The sequence below is a fragment of the Rhinopithecus bieti genome, unplaced genomic scaffold, assembly GCF_001698545.2.
Source record: "Rhinopithecus bieti isolate Rb0 unplaced genomic scaffold, ASM169854v2 scaffold_15251, whole genome shotgun sequence".
Lineage (NCBI taxonomy): Eukaryota > Metazoa > Chordata > Mammalia > Primates > Cercopithecidae > Rhinopithecus > Rhinopithecus bieti.
In genome coordinates this window covers 120,457-127,460 of record NW_016808059.1, presented here as the reverse complement: position 1 = coordinate 127,460, position 7,004 = coordinate 120,457, and the positions used below count along the sequence as shown (strand labels likewise).

General features: G+C 42.3%; 1 long non-coding RNA gene across 1 annotated transcript; it reads left to right on the top strand.

Annotated features, from left to right (window-relative positions):
* The first annotated feature begins 5,028 nt into the window (after nt 1-5,028).
* Nucleotides 5,029-6,258, top strand: LOC108537710 (uncharacterized). The gene is made up of 3 exons (XR_001887907.1): nt 5,029-5,140; nt 5,537-5,609; nt 6,197-6,258. It is a non-coding gene; the product is annotated as an uncharacterized LOC108537710 (long non-coding RNA).
* The last annotated feature ends 746 nt before the right edge of the window (nt 6,259-7,004 follow it).

The window sequence follows — 7,004 nt, the reverse complement described above, 5'->3', positions numbered from 1 at the left end:
AACATATCATTAAAGAAACTTATTATCTAGTGAGAAAGGGGGGTTTGACAGATCACAATTGACAGCAATTTCTAGAAAAAAATGAAACAATTCCATATTTATATCAAAAATTGGAACTACTTACTAATATGTATGTGTTATATGTATATATGCATGGAACTATTCTCTAAATACTGTTCTGCCACTTTTTTCACTAAAAAATATAGCTTTAATAAAATTTCATGTCACTACATGTGCATAATTTTACTCCTTTTATATCTGAAAATTTCCACACTCTAATTTATTTAACAATTCCCATATTAATGGAAATTTTAATTTTTTCCACCAACGTGACATTTCCACATTGGAATGGTTTACAAAGTTGAACCAGATATAGTTTTTGTCCTTGTGGCACTTCGAGACTAGTGAGGGATACACAGTAGAAAGCCAACAAAACAGGGTGGAAGTATTAGGATGGGTAAATACGGGGTCTAAAGAGTCATGTGGCACTGGCAACTAATGCAGAATCAAGAGGTCAGCAAAGCTTTCTTTGCATTATAAATTGAATTTTTAGAAGCACCTGATTTGCAGCAACAGCACACTCTCCCCCACAACTGTGCTTCTGCCACAGGAAAGAGTTGCCTGGCCAGCTGAGATGTGCTTCTCCACCAACCCAGCATGATCCTCTACACAGATGCAGACCTCAAGCCTTAAGAAAAGCAATCTCAAAAATCTTGCTGAGGTGGATCTTGAGCATGCTGTTACATATTAAAAGTCTAAGCAGTCAGGCATGATGGTCAGGCCTGTGATTCCAGCACTTTGGGAGGCCGAGCGTGAGGATGGCTTGAACCCAGCAGGTTAAGGCTGCAGCGAGTTGTTATGCCACTGCATTACAGCTTGGGCAACAGAGGGAAAATCTGTCTCAGAAAAATAAGTGTAAGCAAACCCACTCAGGGATATTTGAAATGGCAGTAGTTACAACACAGCACTTTAGGTTCATAGCAATTCATAAGCATTATGCTCTGGATAACTAGAAACTTCTTGCCACAATCATCTACAATGTATGCAGCATTTAGCTGTGAGTTCAGACAGTGTGCAGAATCATGTGGAAAAGATCGTAAGTATCATAAAAGCTGTGCTTCAAGTTATATTCACTTACCTAAATGTGGCCAATGACTTTTCTGGATATTTTGCAGAATTTGTGAAATGTATTGTTGCCAAACTTGAAAAACATACCATTATATCAGGGAATGTGGTGATGGGGGATAGCAGAAGAGTTTCTTCTTTCTGGAGCACAATCTAAGTAGAAATAAGCCCAGGCTCTGTGTGTACCAGTTGCACCAAAACGTGGCTACCCTTGGTTGTGCAAAGTGATGGAATGTACTGAATCTGCCTTCATTCTGAAGGGGCAAATCATCTCAGATGGAGGCTGCTGGAGTGCACACCTTAGGATCTGGTAGCTAAAGCTTTGGATCTGGGGAAGATTTTGCCATGTAAGGAGTGATACTTTCAAGCCATACAGATCATGCTAAAGAAGTGATAGATGAGAATGGTCAGCTCAAGTTCTATGGGATGAGCCTTGAAACAGCAATGAAAAAAATATGCAGGAGGAGTTGGTAAATATAGAGTATCAGAACGCAAGACTATGGAAGGAACATAGAAAACACTATTCTGGATACTGTGGTCTTATATAAGAGCTTTCTGGATACTCGAATGGTAAAATGCTGACTGCTTTCTCCTCCTCTCACATAACCTGGAGGACTTTGGACTTTGGAACTATTTCTAGTGCTCTCTTGGTGCACAAAAACAGGACATTGATTGGCTCAGAGGCCCAGGGTTTCTACTCTCCAGAACTCATACCCTTATTGTTAAAATTAATGTGTACACCTTTTCTTTCCTTTTAAAAGATACAGTTTTACTTCAGTAGAATGCTATTTTCAAAATTTACTTATATTTGAAATCTACTTCGATTGACTTAATTTCAAAGGTAGCTGAGTGTTATATTGACACACTGAAATTGCGCAGCAACAAGGATGAAGGTGAAGGCCTGTATCACCTGACTCTTTGTCAGGTGTGTACCAGTGAGCTAACTAATCTCTACTGTGAGTATTTAGGAAGACAAGGTCAGTAACCTTTGCCAATAGCTCCATAAACATGGTATTAGTATTGCTGTGGCTATGTGTAAAGCAGAATAAGTAAAAGAGAGTACAATAAAACTTCTGCTTCAATTTTGTGCAGGCAAAATGAAGTTTGTCTGTGAGCCAAATGGCAAATAGCTCTTTCTGAGACCCTGAGATGCCTGAGAGACCCAGTGTTTAACAGTACTAGAACCACCAAAGAAGCATAATAGCTGGAGCCTGATCCTTGCTCCCTACCCTCAACTCACATCTGACCATCTTCCTGGTTAGATACCCTCCACTCCCAACACACACACACACACACACACACGGAAAGGCACAAGGTAACCTTTGTTAAGGGTTACATGAAAGGTGCAGATCTCATGTGCAGCAATGACAGAGGAGGGAGAGATCACTTCCAGCTTCAGAGGCTGGATGATTAGGTCTTGGTCTCTAAGAACAAGCAGGACCAGGATCTAGGAGGAAGAGGAGGGCAATCAGGAAGAAGAAAATGGCAAACAATGACAAAGAAAAGTATAAGGCATGCTTGGGCACAGTGACTAAGGGTTTAATACTATTATTTAAAAAATTTTTAATTTGATCTCACCGTTTCTGTAGACACTGAAGTAAGGGTTTATTTTGGATGGGGCAGAGAAGGAGATGATGAAGCTAGAAACATGTCCTGAGGCTCAATTCTGATGGAGGCTGAATGTCAAGATAAGGAGTGTAGGATTTATGTGGTGAGTGGTGGGGTTACCATCCAGGGTCACTGAGCAGGAGAATGACCACTGAAAGCAGGGACAAGGTAATGTGTAAGGTGGATTAAAGTGAGAGAGGGAGGCACTGGAGGCAGGAAGTCCAGAAGTGAAGCAATAAGGGGCTAAATCTGTACATGGATGTTTATAGCAGTTCTTTTCATAATTGCTTAGAGCTGGGTACAACTCAAATGTCCTTCAGCAGGTGAATGAATAAGCAAACTGTGGAATAGCTAAATAACAGAATACTACTCAGCAGAAAGAGAAGAATAAACTATTGATACATGCAACAACTTAAATGAATGTTCAGGGCATTATGCTGAGTGAAAGAAGCCAATCCCAAAAGAAGCCAGTGCACAGAAATTTGAAAATGAAATCATTTACATAATATTCTGAATAAGACAAAAGTATAGTAATGGGGAATATATTAGTGGTTGCCAGAGTTTAGGGAAGGCAGTAAAATAGGACTACGAGAGACAGCATGCAGGAGTTTCTGGGGGTGATTGAACTGTAATCTGATTGCAGTGGTGGTTAAACAAATCTATACATTGGTTAAACTTCACAGAAGTGTACACACACACAAAGTCCATTTTGCTGCTGATAATTTTTCTTTTAAAAGATCAGAGTTGTTCCTCACTAAATTGGTTACATTTAAAAGAGTGGAAACATTTGGTGACAGGTAATGATCAAATCTTTATAATTTGCTAGTTATATTTATATTAAAAAGCTCTCTCTCAAACAATAGAACATTTATCCCTCAAGTGTGGAAGAAATTTGTCATGCTTCAACTATGAATCATTAAGTCCAAAAAATATTTATTTTTTCCAACCCTTCCTTTCTCTTCTCTGGTGGGTGTTATTGTTGACTGAGGTATCCTGCTGTGACCACCCTAGACAAAAGACCCCCTCTGCCTTCTTCTGACTCTCCAGCTGGCTCCGTTGGCCAGAATGCCACTCCAGGAACCACCATCCTTCCAAGTACCAGTGGATTCTGAGTTGCAGGGATATCAGTTTCCTGTTTAATATTAGTTTTTACAGCAAGGTTGTTCTCTTTGCTTTCTAATCATAACAATTATGCATGTCAATAGTTCTTTTAATGGGACACAGTGGATGATACCAGACTATCTCAAGAGTGCCATGAATGAATGAAAATGCCATGCAAAGAAGCCTCATGCCTGATGGTGAGATACAGGGAATTCTTTCTTTTCTGAGTGTTTCATGAGTATATATTTCCCAACAACAAAATGTTTTCCAAGAAACATATTTCTTTGAGTTCCAAAATAATTTTACTCAGTGGAAAGCAAGCTTTTCTGTGGACTTATCTGATTAACAAGATACTGAATCCTACAGAGGAAATGGGGAGGAAGTCTGTCTGAAGCCTCCAAGTGAAACCTTAGTGGATGCCACCAGCGGTCATCAATGAAAAAGATCAGACATCGAACACTTGATAACTTGAGTTCTGCCAGAAATAGAAAGAGTAGTAGATTACCTATACAAAATTGCCAACAAGAGAAAACTGGGCCTCCTTCCACACATTAATTTGGGAGTCAATTTTTTAAGTGCCATTTTGTAAGATTTTAAAAAATTCTAACACATCAATATGTTGTGAATACTGTCATTTCATTTCCAGCCATTAGAAAACTTTTCCAAAGTCTTACACATTGATATAACTAATTTATCCTCCATATTAAGTGTTACATATTGCTTATGAGGCATCCGTTTTCTGTTGCCATTTTTAAAAGTACGCTGATTGCTGAAAACATAGAACACAACAGAAAGCTATTCAAGAGGACTAGTCAAATCCTCCACTTTCAACCTTAGATTCTTTTCCAGCCCCGCTTCCCGATCTACCACCTTTGTCCATTTCAATGCTGGATAGGATTCCAGGGGAAATGGTGGACTGTAGGGGTCTTGGAGGAGGGGAGGTGGGAGTATTGGGAGCAGGAGAAAGAGATGATTCCCCAAAGAAGGAGAAATGATCGATTACCCCTAAAAGGCTGATCCTCCTGGTAATCTGAGAAAGGCGAATAAATACTCCAGGGAGAAGATAACAGTTTATTGTCTCTGATTGGCAAATACGAAAAAAGATTGACAGTATCAAGTGGAGGGAACGCAGCGGGCGGGCTGCAGTGTTAATGGGAGGGGTAACTGGGGACTCGAGCTCAGTGATGACGCGACTCTCACGTGACCAGGAGTCGACGTGTGCAGAAGTCCTTATAGTCCAGGGCCTGTTTCCCTGTAGCAGCTCCCTATTGCTGGAGAAGGAGAAAAGTGCCCAAGATCCTTTCAGGTTAGTATAAAGGTGGGTGCTGACCTGGAGACCCTGGGGTCGAGGAGGCCGAGAGCAGAAAGCAAGCGAAGCCGGCACTGCTTTCCTCACTGCTGTTCCGCCAAACTCCCATTTTGTGCAGGAAATTTGGGGCTGTTTGGTGGGGGATGGCGGGTGGAGAGAGAGAAGGGTAGTTAATTAAGGGTCCTGAGAGAGAGGCATAGAAACTGGAAGAAACTTGCTTTTCCTATTCCCTGCTTGCAGAAAAACGGTGGGCACGGATGAGGGCGGGGTTGCCATAAAAGGAGGGCGAGGATGAGGACGTGGGAAACTTTACACCAACAAAGCCTAGAATCATGAAAGAGACCCGTGATCCAGGTACTAGCCTGCTCACCAAACACTCCCGTCTGTCTGCAGGATATTTGGTTTTTTGGGCGCGACACAAATCGAGGTGAGGGAAGAGAGAGGAAAATCCCCTGAATCCCTGCAGGTCAGTTTTTGTAAAGGTGCAATTGCTTCGTGTCTCTTTGGGTGGGGGTGGAAGTGTGAGTGACACCAAAGCACATCCCGGGGTCGCAGCAGCCCCTCCCCATCCGGATTAAGCGCCGGAGGCCGGTGCCGAGCCTGCAGCGGAAATGAGGCGGGGGAGGGGGAGGTTTAAGAGACGCTGAACTGGGAGGGGAGACCAGAGACTGGACCAACCCTCTCAGGTGAGAGGCTGGAGGTTGAGAGGGCTTGGGAAAGTCTGAAGGGCGGGAGTGTTGGAGACCAGAGGCGGGAGAAGGGTTAATTGCTTCCGTACTGCTCCCATTTCAGTATTAGGAGAGGCTTGTAGCAGGGCCTGCTGGGAAGATGGTGGGCAGGAGCAGGAGGAGAAAGATGGAGCTGGAACGAAAGGGGGCGGGAAGGGAGGTGGAGTCAGGGGAGTTCCGAGCCTGAGGATCCAGCTTTCTCTAGTTGGAAAACTTTTGACAATTAGGGTACTGAGTCAGAAAAGGCCAGTCGCTAGGGGACCCCGTACTCTGGCTGCTGGTCTGTTTGCCTGGAATCTAGTAGTTTTGTTTCCTTGTTTTCTAGGATTAATTTATTCAAAAGGACAATTAAAAATACTTTCAATATTGCAAAAGTCTTGAAGAAAATGAGGGAAAAATCCACAGAACTGCAAAGGCCGAGGAAGATCGCACCTTTGGAGGATTGTACCACAGGAGGCAGAAGGAATCCTCAACTTCTTGAAGTGAATGGTATTAAGCCAGAGCAGAAGGAAACCCCAGAGGAGAGCCGAATCAGCCGGCCAGGGATTTAAAGAGACACACCTGTTAGGCATTTGATACCCGGGAGAGAACGATGATAGAGGGTAGATGAGCGTGAAAGCTTAGGGAAGATGATAATGGAAGAGTATAGATAACAAGTTTGTGTGTATGCATTGGAAGTAGCAAGACATCACGGCAGCGCGTCCTTCTTCCTGTGTGCTTTAGGCGCTGAATTTCATTTTGCGCTAACTGATTAAATATCTGGCCCCAGCTTTCTTTCTTGTTAGCATTGTTCGTAATGTATGCGTTGGGTGACGCGTCATGTTTACTTTAATAAATCTGATGAACAGTTGTTGTTTTAGATAGTTCTTGGGTACTCAGCACTCTCAGTTGGATTTTGATTTTGACCCATTTCCAGTTCTATCTTCAATGGGAAACTTTCACACTTTGCTAGGAATTGGTTCATTCCAGTGTAAAGTAAAACATAACAGTTGATGGCAAAGCAGCATATTTATATATTCAAGCTCACATAGTATGGATAAAATCCAAAACTTGGTGTGTCGGTGTGGGGTGATGATACACCATATAGACATATATCAAATAACTTACCCGCAGCTTATTTCTGTTGTGGTGTG